The following is a 16,176-nucleotide window of genomic DNA, read 5'->3' as shown; positions in this document are numbered from 1 at the left end:
GAGAGGATCCATAAGGCTGTTTTTGTAAGAGTCCTTGGAAGGTGGTAGAAACTCAGCTGGAGCCAGGCTGTGGGCACCAGGCACTGTGCACTGCAGAGGCATTTCAAGTCATCCCTTGTGGACAGTTGGCACTGCTCAGTGTTAAAAAGTTCCGTGGCAGCGTTTCGGAGTGCACCCTAACCCTCCCTCCTTGGCAAGTTGAGTTTACAAATAATGTGCTCTACTCACTCTGTCTGGAGTTTCTGGCTTAAAAGTGAGTAGTCAGAACTCTCAAGATGTGTAAAAGGAAAGGTTTTACTACCTAGTGGAAAATGATCATTGAGGTTTACTCTTTGTGGATAAGCAAAGTAAACAGACAGCCTGCTCTGACTCAGAGGTCAAGTGAGAAGCTTCTCTTTCACAAGAGAAAGGGATGTGAGTTAAGTTACTTCAGTGGTGTCCAACTATTTGCGACTCTGTGGACTGTAGCCCACCAGGCTCTTCTGTCCGTGGGATTCTGCAAGGTGGTAACAGGAGATGCAGCCACCTGATGCGAAGAACTGACTCATTTGAAAAGACCCTGATGCTGGGAAAGACTGAAGGTGAAAGGAGAAGGGGATGACAGAGGATGAATTGATTGGATGGCATCACCAACTCAATGAACATGAGTTTGAGTAAACTCTGGGAGTTGGTGATGGACAGGGAGGCCTGGCGTGCTGCAGTCCATAGGGTCACAAAGAGTCGGACATAACTGAGCGACTGAACTGAACTGAACAGGAGATGAATGACTCATGACTTACCAATCTGGAGTTCTGTCCATTCTTTCATTTTTTGAAGGAAACAAATAACGTCCTGCTAAAATGACAGTGCTCTTTGGTTTGGAGTTTGTTTTCTATGGTTTGTGAGATATTTTTTCTTTTGCATAATTTATTTCTGCACTTCCTTAATTACAGGTTATAATGAGTGGAGTAAGGGGAAGAATGAAAGAAGAATACCCAATGCATAGAAACCAACTTCTATCATGGAAGTTCAGCCCTGTCAAATGTAGGTTCCAGGGCAGAGATATTAGAGACCAGATGGGTGCCCCGCTGTGCTTGGAGACAAGAACTCAGTTCGATTCTGATTTCATTTAGGATGCAGGGTCCACCAGGGCAGCAGAGTTCAGCTGGCAGGCTTTTCCAGTACCTCATTTACTGAACGGTATCTGCTGTCTTGTTTATGAAAAACATCAGGGAAAATTTTAATAGTTTTATACAATCCCTAAATCCTGGTCCACGGCCAAGACACATTAGTTTTCTAAATCTTCAACAGTATCTTTCCCTCCCAGAATCAGGGCAAATTCTCAAGTGCCTGTGCTTTTTTTTTTTTTTAAATTAAACCAAGTGATAAAGAACCTGCCTGCCAATGCAGAAGGCGTGAGATACAAGTTTGATCCCTAGGTTGGGAATATGCCCTGGACGAGGCCATGGCAACCCACTCTTGCCTGGAGAATCCCATGGGCAGAGAAGCCTGGAGGGCTCCAGTCCATAGGGTTGCAAAGAGACATGACTGAAGCGACTTAAACACACGTAGCACCGGACAAGCATTAAAAGAAAGGGCCAAGACTAGTGTTATTCTGTTATCACCGTAGATTATTTCAGGATTGTACTGGAGAAAACGTGTATTCCAGTTTGACTCAATCAGAGATGTGTGTGTGTGTGTGTGTGTGTGTGTGTGTGTGAGTGAGGAGTTCTTTAAAATCTTTAAACATGGATTCTTTTCCTCCCCAAAGGTGCAAGGATGTTGCCTTCAGCACCTTTCTTGCTGGAGAGAATCGAGCATTTGGTTTTATCAGACACTGGCATGGTAATGAAGCTATTTTGATAGAAATAGTCTCATTACTATTCATTTTTGCTGGCTCTCAACTAATTCTTGAACCAAAGTTCTGTTTTTGTTTTTTTTTTTCCACCAGAGAAAAACAGGCACAACAAGCAAAATTAAAAAGATATCCTTAGCCTCTGAAGCTAATGACAAACACAGACCCATTCTGCCCAAGGAGCCGTTTTGCAGGCGCCTGCCTCTGTGGTGATTATCCTAATGACACGCCCTGGCAGTGTGAAGGGCTGGCCCTTCCTCCTCCATACCTCCCCTAAAACACATGTCTTTGTATTCGGAGGGGGGCCTTCCAGAGGTCATGCCCATCTCCTATCCTTTCTTAACATGGTGTAACCGGGACCCATCTTGCACTGGGTTGAAGAGATTTGGTTTCGGTCTAGTATGACTTGAGCACATCATCAAAGTGTTCTGGTACCACTTCTCTTCCCATTCTTTCAGTTTGAAAATAAACTTTTTATTTTAGAATAGTTATAGATTTATTAAAAAAAAAAAGTTGTAAAGACAATAGAGTGTCCGTGTTAAGTCCCTCAGCCCTTTCCCCTATGAATAACAATTAACCTTTGTCATAACCAAGGAACCAGTTTGGACACAGTACTATCAAGTGAAGTCTGCATTTTATTCAGATTTTACTAGTCTTACAATGTCCTTTCTCTGCTTCAGAATCTCAGGCAGGATACCATTTAGTTGTTTCCTTAGCCTCCTCTGATCTGTGACAGTTTCTCAGATTTTCCTTGTTCATGCTGACTTTGACAGTTTTGAAGAGTAGTTTTCAGGTAGAATGTCTCAATTTGGGTTTGTCTGATGTTTTTCTCATGGTCAGACAGGGCTTTGGGTTTTGGGGAGGAAAACCACAGAGGTGAAGTGCCTTCCTTATCACATCTTATCAGTGATACATGCTATTAGCTGGTAATGTTACCCTTGATCACCTACCTGGCCAAGGTAGTATAGCCAGATTTCTGCACTGTGAAGCCTCTGCACTCCCCTGCCCTATTCTGCTCTTTGGAAGCAGAGCTTCCCAGGTGGTGCTAGTGCTAAAGAGTCTGCCTGCCAGTGCAGGAGACATAAGAAATGTGGATGGTTCCTTGCATCAGGAAGATCCCTTGGAGTAGGGCATGGCAACCCACTCCAGTATTCTTGCTTGGAGAATCCCATGGACAGAGGAGCCTGGTGAGCTACAGTCCATGGGATCTCAAAGAGTCAGACCCGACTGAAGAGACTTAGCACATACGAACGCATTAAGTGCAGCGCACGTGTAAGGTGGGCGGCTAGAGGGGATTACGTTCCACCTCCTGGTGGGAGAGTCTCTACGTAAATTATTTGGAACACTCCTATAATGGAGTTTGATTTCCTTTCCTCTTGTATTTATTCAATCATTTATTTATATCAGTGTGGACTTATGGATATATATTTTATTCTTCCACTTTTATTGATATATAAATAGCATGCAACATGGATATTAGAGAAGGAAATGGCAACTCACTCCAGTATTCTTGCCCAGAGAATTCGATGGACAGAGGAGCCTGGCAGGCTACAGTCCATGGGGTCGCTAAGAGTCAGACATGACTGAGTACACGCGCAACGTGGATATATATTTTAACTTTTAGATTATAATCCAACTCTATTGTTCCTTAGTTTGTTCCTCAAAGGGTTACAGTTTTGCCCATTAGGAGCTCTTTCAAGTTGGATTCTGAGTAACCTTTGACGTGCCCACATCATTTTGTTTTGTGAGCACTTTCTGTATTTTCTGTTACTACTTGATGCTTTAGGCTCAACATGTGTATTCCCTGCCGTGGTCTTGCAGTTAATCATTTCTCCAAGGAACCCTGGTTCCTTTTATTAGAGAATGGTGTTAGAAACTGTTGGTTTCTATGGTCTAGGAGTTAGGTATGACATTCAGTTTTCTAAAATACACCTTTTATATGTACACCACTATGTCCTGTTGGACATACAGAGATGTATATGATATCTTTCCCTCAAGATTAATATAGGTAAATATTATAAAAATAGTACATAATTACGTGTTAGAGTGGGTACAATTTTGACTAAAGTCAAGAGGAAGTATAGATTCTCATGGCTTACATAAGTATAAAACACTTTCATTTCTTTTCTTTTTCCATTCTTTTTACTCCTTATTCACATCCAGTTCATCTATGCTGGAATTGGGAAATGTTAAATTATTTACACGGGTATGTTAGCAGTCTGAAAAAATGCTGCTCACGTCAGGCATTGGTCCCTAAGCTATCCAAACTCTCCTTTCCTTCAGAAAGGAGAAATGTCTAGGACTTAAATATTTGGGGAAGGCTTCCTGGAGGAGGTGACACTTGTCTTGATACTTGAAGAACAGATACTTGTTTGAGACAAAAGAGAGAGTCTTCTGTGTCTCTTTGGGAGAAATAGTAGATAAAACTAGCTCAGAGAAGGGGTCCTAAAGGATTTATTAGAAGACTGGAAGTCTATCATGGATTTCTCCACTGTTATAAGGGCCTTTAATCCAGAGCCTCTAAAATGTCGACATTTGGTTAAAACATTCTTAGTGTTTTCTACGTGAAGGGAGAGGGAGCCGACTGAGCTCATGCCAACAGTCCTAGTTATTAACTGTCAGCTGAACACCTTGGTAGCAGAGACTGGGACAAATTGTATATCCTTTATGTGGCAGTGGCTATATGCTTGGGCTCTCCAGAGTATCTGGTGGTTCTTTTTAACTTTTGATGTTCTTTTATGTGAGGAACTTTGCAGAGTCTGTGGAAATTGATTTTGAGATGTTCCAAGGGATTTTTCTCCTGGAACAGAGTAGCCAAGGTGAACAGGGCCAGCAGTGACCCAAGCTCTGTAATGGATATAGTCCTGCAAAAGTGTTCATTAGCTTCAGCTGGGTCATCATCAAATAAAATGACCTCTATCCAAACTCTTAGGACAAGTGTGCTTATTTCAGACCCAAGTCTTTAGGTTTTTAAATGCTGGACTGAGATTTTGCTCCAGTAAAAATGGCTTCCTTGGTGGCCCAGACGGTAAAGTGTCTGCCTACAATGTGGGAGACCCAGGTTCGATCCCTGGGTCAGGAAGATCCTCTGGAGAAGGAAATGGGAACCCACTCCAGTACTCTTACCTGGAAAATCCCATGGACGGAGGAGCCTGGTAGGCTACAGTCTATGGAGTCGCAAAGAGTCAGACACGACTGAGTGACTAAACTTTCACTTTCACTTTCAAAAATGGCTAGAACTTATCTGTTATCTTTTTGAAAGTTGTTCTGCTAGAGCAGATGGTTTTCTTTATTCATTAAGTAGTTCAATGTGAATTGACTCATTGATAGGAAATAGGACTCAGGACAGAAAAAAACCCTTTTGCACACTAGAGCAAAAAATATAGGAAATAGAAATCTTCCTCTTCTACACACAAGCTTTACCACAGCCTCAAAAGGAAGTTTTTAGCTGTGGAAGATAGAAAAAGCTTGGTTCTTGATGACAATTGCAATAGTACTTAATTATACTTATCTTACTGCATGTTTTCATCTAAACTTTGAGTCATTCATCATCCCAGGATATATGTGTAACGTAGAAGATTTGTGTGGTAAATGCATTAACATAGAAGAGTTGATCTAGAAAGCCGCAAACCTATGTGGGAGCAGGAGTCCACTGTCTTTTATGCTGGTAAAAGCAACTTTGACTGGGCAACAAGGACAGATGGGTGGGCATGAAGAATCATCTTTATCCCCTCTAGTTATGTTAAGACAATATATTTAGAGATTATAGTGATTTTTTTCCTTCAACTATTGCAGCCACGTTCTCATGGAGGACCCCATCCAGGGCTTCAGACTCACAGCTCCTGATGCCTCTTTCTCCACCAGCCTCCACCTCAACTTCACTTTAGCAGCTGCTCTCAGCAACTACTAGCCCTTGTCATCAACTGGAGTTGCTCCATGTTTGAAATCCTGAACTCTGAAATCCTCCTTTCTGACCACAACCTCTGATCCTTCTATCAGTCTGCACTCTTTCATGCCCTTGAAATATGTTCTTTGGTCTCATTGGGACTCTTGGTCTCTTGACCTCTCCTTATGTTAGCAGTGGCTCACCCCCTCCTAACTCCGTCCCTAGTCCTGCCTTGTTCGCACAGCCATTTCTGCTGTACTGTCACAGGCATTCAGTTCTCTCATTCCTTTGACTTTTTGTTTTATCTTTCATTCCAATCTCTGGCTAATAATTTCTCTCTCCCTCCCCTCCCTCTTCCCCTTCTCCCCATTTACCTTTTTCTTTTTCTCCTCTCTCTCTCTCTCCATTTCTTATCTTGGGTTTCTAGGCACTATGGAAGACACTTTCCCAACCAGCATGATCCACCTCATTAAAAAAAAAACAAACAAACAAAAAACCCATGATTATTGACCTTATCTAGACGGAGAAGCTGTTTAGTAATCCTGGGGCCAGGGCTACGGTATAGTGAGTGTAGTGCCAAGAATGCAAAATTTAAAGAGACACTCATTGTTGGAGCCAACTCTGCATTTACTGGATCTTGAGAATGATGGCCCCCTTGAACTGTGTGCTGAGGTCCCCACTAGCTGCACTCTAGTCTTGACCCAGACTTTTACTCATCTCTAGTTATCTCTTTTGTGTGTCACTTGGGGTAGCCATTCTAGCCTTTATCATTGTTCCTAATTTACTTGTAAGCCACACATAGAAGATGACTTTTCCATTTTCAGTGAAAAAAATTCTGGTCACCAGATTTGAATTTCCTCAGCTTCCATCCTGCCACCAAATATGCCTAATCTTTTAACTCCCTTTTTCTGTTCTCTTTGCTGTAGAGAAGTTCCACACTCTCCCACCTTTGCTGTTGCTCATATCAATCACTTCACAAACTCTCTGGAATCCTCACCCATTAACTATCCTCTTCCTCTTTTGCATTGACATGTTGTAAACACTATTGAGGATTTTTCTTTACTAAAAATAGAGCCTTTTCTCAACTTTATCTTCCTTTTGAGTTAATCCTCATCTTCAGCGGGTATGAAAAAATGATCTACACTCTTCATCATTCTCAATTTACTACCCAAACAGTACAATCAGTTTTTTTTTAATTTAAACTTATTTATTTTAATTAGAGGCTAATTAGTTTATAATATTATATTGGTTTTGCCATACATCAACATGAATCCGCCACAGGTGTGCACGTGTTCCCAATCTTGAACCCCCTCCCACTTCCCTCCCCGTACCATCCCTCTGGGTCTTCCCAGTGCACCAGCCCCAAGCATCCTGTATCCTGCATCAAGCCTGGACTGGAGATTCATTTCTTATATGATATTATACATGTTTCAATGCCATTCTCCCAAATCATCCCCCACCTCCCTCTCCCACAGAGTCCAAAAGACTGTTCTATACATCTGTATCTCTTTTGCTGTCTCGTATACAGGATTATCATTACCATCTTTCTAAATTCCATATATATGTGTTAGTATTCTGTATTGGTGTTTTTCTTTCTGGCTTACTTCACTCTGTATAATAGGCTCCAGTTTCATCCACCTCATTAGAACTGATTCAAATGCATTCTTTTTAATGGCTGAGTAATACTCCATTTTGTATATGTACCACTGCTTTCTTATCCATTCATCTGCTGATGGACATCTAGGTTGCTTCCATGTCCTGGCTATTATAAACAGTGCTGTGATGAACACTGGGGTACATGTATCTCTTTCAGTTCTTGTTTCTTTGGTGTGTATGCCCAGCAGTGGGATTGCTGGGTCGTATGGCAATTCTATTTCTAGTTTTTTAAGGAATCTCCACACTGTTCTCCATAGTGGCTGTACTAGTTTGCATTCCCACCAACAGTGTAAGAGAGTTCCCTTTTCTCCACATCCTCTCCAGCATTTATTGCTTGTAGACTTTTGGATCGCAGCCATTCTGACTGGTGTGAAATGGTACCTCATAGTGGTTTTGATTTGCATTTCTCTGATAATGAGTGATATTGAGCATCTTTTCATGTGTTTGTTAGCCATCTGTATATCTTCTTTGGAGAAATGTCTATTTAGTTCTTTGGCCTGTTTTTTGATTGGGTTGTTTATTTTTCTGGGATTGAGCTGCAGGAGTTATTTGTATATTTTTGAGATTAGTTGTTTGTCAGTTGCTTCCTTTGCTATTATTTTCTCCTATTCTGAAGGCTGTCTTTTCACCTTGCTTATAGTTTCTTTTGTTGTGCAGAAGCTTTTAATTTTAATTAGATCCCATTTGTTTATTTTTGCTTTTATTTCCAATATTCTGGGAGGTGGGTCATAGAGGATCCTTCTGTGATTTATGTTGGAGAGTGTTTTGCCTATGTTCTCCTCTAAGAGTTTTATAGTTTCTGGTCTTATGTTGAGATCTTTAATCCATTTTGAGTTTATTTTTGTGTATGGTGTTAGAAAGTATTCCAGTTTCATTCTTTTACAAGTAGTTGACCAGTTTTCCCAGCAGCAGTTGTTAACGAGATTGTCTTTTCTCCATTGTATATTCTTGCCTCCTCTGTCAAAGATAAGGTGTCCATATGTGCGTGGGTTTATCTCTGGGCTTTCTATTTTGTTCCATTGATCTATATTTCTGTCTTTGTGCCAGTACCATACTGTCTTGATAACTGTGGCTTTGTAGTAGAGCCTGAAGTCAGGCAGGTTGAGTCCTCCAGTTCCATTCTTCTTTCTCAAGATTGCTTTGGCTATTCGAGGTTTTTTGTATTTCCATACAAATTGTGAAATTATTTATTCAAGCTCTGTGAAAAATACCATTGGTAGCTTGATAGGGATTGCATTGAATCTATAGATTGCTTTGGGTAGTATATTCATTTTCACTATATTGATTCTTCCGATCCATGAACATGGTATATTTCTCCATCTATTAGTACCCTCTTTGATTTCTTTTACCAGTGTTTTATAGTTTTCTATATATAGGTCTTTAGTTTCTTTAGGTAGATATATTCCTAAGTATTTTATTCTTTTCATTGCAATGGTGAATGGGATTGTTTCCTTAATTTCTCTTTCTATTTTCTCATTATTAGTGTATAGGAATGCAAGGGATTTCTGTGTGTTGATTTTATATCCTGCAACTTTATTATATTCATTGATTAGCTCTAGTAATTTTTTGGTGAAGTCTTTAACAATCAGTTTTTTCTGACTGACTTCTGCTTCCATCATTATACCATCTACTCTCTAATAGTTCCGGGTGATCCCGGTGTCCATGTTCATTGGTTCTTCTGAGTCTTCGTCTTATCCAACCTCTCTGGACTGTCACCTTGACCCTGCTCTCCCTGTCTGAGGCATTCTGTTCTTTGTTGCTCACCTCTGTGATGCCTCTTCCTTACTCCCCTTTTATGGCATCTCTCACTTGTCTGATCCTTACATGAAGCTGGCTCTGAAGTCTCATATTGGCTCTTCTCATCTTACACCAAACTCTTCCTTTGAGTGACTATTCACTCCTGTGTCTTCAGCTATCCACCTACAAATTCCCTATTGAAACCCCTATTGAAAAAACAATCATATTGTTTTAACTGAGACTTCCTCATTGAACTCCTGATCCTATTCTTCAAGTTAAATATTTCCAAAACCAAGTTATTGTTCGCCCCAAACCTGTATTCTTTTTGTATTTTCTGTTCTCCGTTAAAGCATATTTACCTAGTTATCCAAGTTAGAAGTATCACAATCTACTTAAATTTTTTCTTTTTCATCTCCTTTATAGTCAATTGAGTCAGTCATCAGGATGTTCCCTCATATCAATCCTCTTTATACCCTCTGTTGACATCTTAGTTTGTTGCTGTTGTTAAGTCATGTCCAACTCTTTGTGACCCACATGGACTGTGGCAAGCCAGGTTCCTCTGTCCTCCACTATCCCTGGGAGTTTTCTCAAATTCATGTCTACTGAGTTGGTAAAGCTATCTAACCATCTCATCCTCTGCTGCCCTCTTCTTTTGCCTTCAGTCTTTCCCAGCATCAGGGTCTTTTCCAATAAGTCAGCACTTTCACATCAGGTGGCCAAAGGATTGTAGCTTCAGCTTTGGCCTCAGCCCTACCAATGAATATTCAGGACTGATTTCCTTTAGAATTGACTGGTTTGAACTCTTTACTGTCCAAGAGACCTCAAGAGTCTTCTCCAGCACTGCAATTCAAAAGCCTTAATTGTTTGGCACTCAGCCTTCTTCATGGTCCAATTTTCACATCTATACATGACTATCAGAGAAACCATGGCTTTGACTATACAGACCTTTGTCAGCAAAGTGATATCTCTGCTTTTTAATATGCTGCTTAGGTTCATCATAGCTTTCCTTCTGAGGAGCAAGTGTTTTATGATTTCATGACCAGAATCACCATCTGCAGTGATTTTGGAGCCCAAGAAAATAAAATCTCTCACTGCTTCCACTTTTTCTTCTTCTATTTGCCATGAAGTAATGGGACCAGATGCCATGATCTTAGATTTTTGCTTGTTGAGTTTCAAGCCATCTTTTTCACGATCCTGTTTCACCCTCATCAAGAATCTCTTTAGTTCCTCTTCATTTTCTGCCATTGAGTGTTGTCATCTGCATACCTAAAGTTGTTATTTCTCCTGGAAATCTTGATTTCAGCTTGTGGTTCATCCAGTCTGGCATTTCCCATGATATATTCTGCATATAATTAAATAAGGGTGACAATATACAGCCTTGTCATACACCTTTCCCAATTATGAACCAGTCCATTGTTCCATGTCTGGTTATGACTGTTGTTTCTTGATCCACATACAGGTTTCTCAGGAGACAGGTAAGGTGGTCTGGTAGTGCCATCTCTTTAAGAGTTTTCCACTGTTGTGATCCACAGAGTCAAAGACTTTAGCATAGTTAATGAAGGAGAGGTAGTTTGTTGTTGTTGTTGGTTTTTTTTGGAATGTCCTTGCTTTCTCCATGATCCAGTGAATGTTGGCAATTTGATCTTTGGTTCCTCTGTCTTTTCTAAACCTAGTTTGTACATTTGCAAATTCTTAATTCACATACTGCTGAAGCCTACTTTGAAGGATTTTGAGTGTAACCTTGCTAGCATGTGAAATGAGCACAACTGTACAGTAGTTTGAACAGTCTTTGGCATTGCCTTTATTTGGGATTGGAATAAAAACTGATCTTTTTCAGTCCTGTGGCCACTAGTCAATTTTGCTAATTTGCTGGCATATTGAGTGCAGCACTTTAACAGCATCATTTTAAATGGTGCAGCTGCAATTCTGTCAGCTCCACTAGCTTTGTTCATAGTAATGCTTCCTAGGGCCTGCTTGACTTCACACTCCAGGATGTCTGGCTTTAGGTGACTAACCACACCATTGTGGTTACCTGGGTCATTAAGACCTTTTTCGTACAATTCTTTTGTGTATTCTTGCCACCTCATCTTAATCTCTGCCTCTGTTACGTCCTTACAATTTCTGTCCTTTATTGCGCCCATCTTTGAATGAAATATTCCCTTGATAGCTCCAATTTTCTTGAAGAGATCTCTAGTCTTTCCCATTTTATTGTTTTCCTCTATTTCTTTGCACTGATCAATTAAGAAGGGTTTCTTATCTTTCCTTGATATTTTCTGGAACTCTGTATTCAGTTGAGTCTACCTTTCCCTTTCTTTTTTGCCTTTTGCTTCTCTTCTTTTCTCAGCTATTTGTAAGGCCTCCTCAGACAACCACTTTGCTTTCTTGCATATCTTTTCCTTTGGGATAGTTTTGGTCACTGCTTCCTGTACAATGCTACAAACTCCCATCCATAGTTCTTCGGGCACTCTGTCTACCAGATCTAATCCCTTGAATCTATTCATCACCTCCACTGTATAATCATAAGGGATTTGATTTAGGTGATAGCTGAATGGCCTAGTGGCTTTCCCTACTTTTTTCAATTTAAGCTTGAATTTTACAATAAGGAGCTCATGATCTGAGCCACTGTCATCTCCAGGTCTTATTTTTGCTGACTGTAAAGAGCTTCTCCATCTTGGCTGCAAAGAACATAATCAATCAGATCCAAATTACTTAGTGTAATATTCAGCGTTTCTCACAAGTTACCTCTCCAGGCTCTTTTCTTCCCTCTTTCCTTTTAACTATATACGATCTGGGACTCCAGCCATACAGCTTACTAGCTGCTTTCTGAACATGCTTTTGTGTCATAGAATGTCCCACTAACCTTCTCCTCTAATCAACTTCTATTTATACTTCATGACCTGGTTAAAATGTCACCTCTCTCAAGAGGCTTCCTTTGTCTTTCTCTTTTCTCCTGTCATATAAGAACTTTCAGTTCAGTTCAGTTCAGTTCAGTCACTCATTCGTGTCCGACTCTTTGCGACCCCATGAATTGCAGCACGCCAGGCCTCCCTGTCCATCGCCAGCTCCCGGAGTTCACTCAGACTCACATCCATTGAGTCAGTGATGCCACCAGCCATCTCATCCTCTGTCGTCCCCTTCTCCTCCTGCCCCCAATCCCTCCCAGCATCAGAGTCTTTTCCAATGAGTCAACTCTTCGCATGAGGTGGCCAAAGTACTGGAGTTTCAGCTTTAGCATCATTCCTTCCAAAGAAATCCCAGGGCTGATCTCCTTCAGAATGGACTGATTGGATCTCCTTGCAGTCCAAGGGACTCTCAAGAGTCTTCTCCAACACCACAGTTCAAAAGCATCAATTCTTTGGCGCTCAGCTTTCTTCACAGTCCAATTTTACCCAATCTATTAAAGCATGTATTTATTGCATTGGAGACAGTGGTATATATTTCAGTCTGTTCTACTAATCTACGAATGTAATTTCAGAAGTCAAACCTTAGTCACTTTAGTAATCCTTGTATCTAACACAGAACTTTACATATAGTAGGTATTCCAACATGTTTCTTCAAAACATAATTGTTCCTGCTCTGAAGCTAACTTATTGAATGACTTTGGGCAATTACTTCTCTTGCTTGGCTCCTTTTCACTCCTCTGTAAGAAAAAGGAATTGAACTAGAGGGTCTCAAATTTCTGTGGCTCTGTTCTGGCATCTCTTGGATTTTGGAGCTGCCTAAGAAGCCACTAGGGAACATATAGCTGAAGTTTATATCAAAAGTTCATTGAAGCACTGCATAGAAGCAACTTGTAGGCAAAACAAGGAAGAGGGAGGGCAAGTAAAAGGGAAGATAAAATGAGAAAAGCCTTAAGAAAGAAAGAATAAGAAAGGTGTCTGTGCTGAACCTCACACCTTCAGAATCTTGTAGTTCTAAAGTAAGCTTTTCTGATGTATCTGCTTTGTGGAAGCCATAGTCCTATTTGCTGTGAGGGGCACAGTATAAATTTAAGATGCGATCATTGCTGTTAGTGAGCTTGTGCTTTAGCAAGGACTGTACATATATAAGATTATGATAACAAGGATATCTAAGGTGAGAAGGAATGCAGTCTTTTGAGGACAGATAGACACGGCAGTCAGTAGCATACATAGTCCCCTTGTGTGGATTAAAAAATGATGCCCTTCCCCTCACTTGGATAATGGGGTATGGCCTGGATTTCCCATCTCCACTCCCCACTGACCAGACTTGTCCAGGGCAAAACCCGAAAAACTCTGTGGAGGTGCTACCCCTAGCTTTCCTCTCCAGCAAAGGCCCAAGGCAGGGCCTTAGAGAGGATATAACAAGAGCCATTGACCCAGTAATGGCCAGATGCTCCATGAGGATGACTGGTCCAGGGGTTGGCCTCCATGACCCTGATTTAATCATCCTGGGCTGGCCAAACCTGTGCAAGGGTCATTGGGAGCTTGGTTCAGTTTCTTTTTGACTTTTCCTTCCTGCCTCTCTAAAGTGAGTTGTAGGACTTGCGGATTTCAGGCAGCAGTCTTATGTCAAAGAGGGGTGATGCTGGTAACGGAACCCTCCTCCCTACTACCCCTCCCCTCTATAAATTTGCTCTGTCTGACTTACGTTGGCCTGCCTAGGACCATACTGCTGCTGCAGTGGCAGTGGGGCATGTCCAGAAAAGGTCCAGGGGCTAGACCATGCCTTTTGCCCTGCTGGACACTCTGGCAGGCCTGGAGCTGGCCAAGGGAGGATCCACTGAGTGGTCAGTGATGGGAAGGGAGTCCAGGGATCGATGTCTTTGCTGTCTGCTGTGGTTTCTGGCAGGTAGAAGAAAGCCTGTGAGTGACGGGAGGGCCTTCCAGTGGCCTCAGTGACCTTTCTGGGCTGCCAGGCCTCTGTTTCTTTCTCTTCCATCGCTCATTTCTCTCTTTCCTCTCAACTTCATTCCCTGGTGGGCTGGCTGGGAATCAGCGGAGGGAAAAAGTAATTGAAGTGCTTAAGAGAAATTGTTTGGAGGGAGGAGGCGGCAGGGTCAAAAGGAGAACAATTAAGAAGCTATGTGATACAACTGTGCGGGGAAGAATTTAGTATGAATATAATGATCAATTTCCTAATAATTAGGTCTCTTAGACGGCGGAATAGTTCCCCAAGAGGCAGTGGTGGGAACCCCATTGCTTGGTCATTTCTAATTAGACTGGAGAAGCATTCACAGAAAATGCTGCAGAGAAAAATCCCTCATGCGGGGAAGGGTGGGGTGGGGGTGGGTGGGCATGTGACCCAGGGGGGGTGCCTCTGTTATCTTTCACTTCTGTGATTCATTGATGAGCACATAATTCACTGATTAGTTAGGCAGCCAGACTTTAAGGGGTTTATTGGTTTCTCACCTCTGGCCCTTTTAAATTGACCAGGTCTATTATCTTCAAGGGCTTCCCTTGTGGCTCAGCTGGTAAAGAATCTGCCTGCAGTATAGGAGACCTGGATTCGATCCCTGGGTTGGGAAGATCTCCTGGAGAAGGGAAAGGCCACCCACTCCAGTATTCTGGCCTGGAGAATTCCATGGACTGTACAGTCCATGGGGTCGCAAAGAGTCAGACACAACTGAGTGACTGTCACTTTCACTAGTATCTTCAAAGAGAAGATCCAGGACAGGCAGTGACCTAGGCCAGGGCTGCCTCCTTTCTATCAAACAATTTTAACCTGGAAACACCAGCCCCATTCTTTATCGGCTCTGCAGTGGGTGTGAACACATCAAGGTTTTACCTAGTGGTGTTTCCCTCTCCTTAAGAGCCTGCAGGGTTCTTAGGAGTTTTGTGTAGAGAAGGGATATTCTTCACTAGCATCCATTTGGTAATCAGGTGCCTTAACTAGAGCCAAGACAATGTGCTGTTAAGTGCAGCAGCTCTGGGGCCAGCCTGTCCAGGGCTGGTACTGGCTCAGTTCTTCGTTACGTGACCTTGGGTCAGTTACTAAGCGTTCCATACCTATTTCCCCCACCTGTAGTATGGCACCCACAATCACAGTTGCCTCACTTAGTTCTTGTAAAAATGAAACAGGTTGATATTGGGAAAGTACGTAAATAGGGTTGTGCTTGTTAAGTACTTTGAACCAGTGCTATCTTGGTTGTTGGTGGCCGTTATTATTACTAAATTACAATTACTGTTGGGGAGCATGTCCTCTTTTAGAGCTCTGGACATTATTAGTGTCCTGTTTCCCATATGCTGATAGGAGAAAAGTGACTGTTATCTTGGGTGTCCTTATGCATCTGAGCATGTGCCTCAGTAGGTCTACTGGGTGCAAAGGGAGAGAGTCCCTGCTCTCAAAGGGCTGCTGCTGCTAAGTCACTTCAGTTGTGTCCAACTCTGTGCTACCCCATAGACGGCAGCCCACCAGGCTCCCCCGTCCCTGGGATTCTCCAGGCAAGAACACTGGAGTGGGTTGCCATTTCCTTCTCCAATGCATGAAAATGAAAAGTGAAACTGAAGTCGCTCAGTCATGTCCAACCCTCAGCGACCCCATGGACTGCAGCCCACCAGGCTCCTCTGTCCATGGGATTTTCCAGGCAAGAGTACTGGAGTGGGGTGCCATTGCCTTCTCCCAGTTTACTCTTAGAATGAAGGAAATAAAGAAGGAAGGAAGAGTAAGGAAACATTCATTGGACCCCTATTATGCCCCCAGATACCTTGCCATGCATGTAGACTTTTGTTTTCTCATTTGCCTCATTGTAACTCGGCCAAGTAAGAATCTATCCATATTGAGGAAGAAAAACTGAGGCTTATGTGAATGAACTAACTCCCAAGCTTCTATGTCTCTGTTCCATGATGGTTCCTGGCTAGGTGGCTGTGTATCAGGAGGAGATGCCCAGCCAGTGCAGAGAAGGTGGCCCCAGCTTACTACTAGCCCCTCTGCTCTGTTTGTTCTACTGTGATTCTAATCAGGGTGGCAGAAAATGGTGCTGAAGGGTGATGGGTAAGGTAAACCTCATTCCTAGGTGTAATCCCAGGCAGCCCTAGTCTCAGGGTGTGGCCATCTTCCCCCTAACTCCACTTAAGGAAGGAAAGCCTGCTTCCTCCATTGATTT

Source organism: Bos javanicus, chromosome 11 (assembly GCF_032452875.1).
Source record: "Bos javanicus breed banteng chromosome 11, ARS-OSU_banteng_1.0, whole genome shotgun sequence".
Taxonomy (NCBI): domain Eukaryota; kingdom Metazoa; phylum Chordata; class Mammalia; order Artiodactyla; family Bovidae; genus Bos; species Bos javanicus.
Note: the sequence above shows the minus strand (reverse complement) of the source record.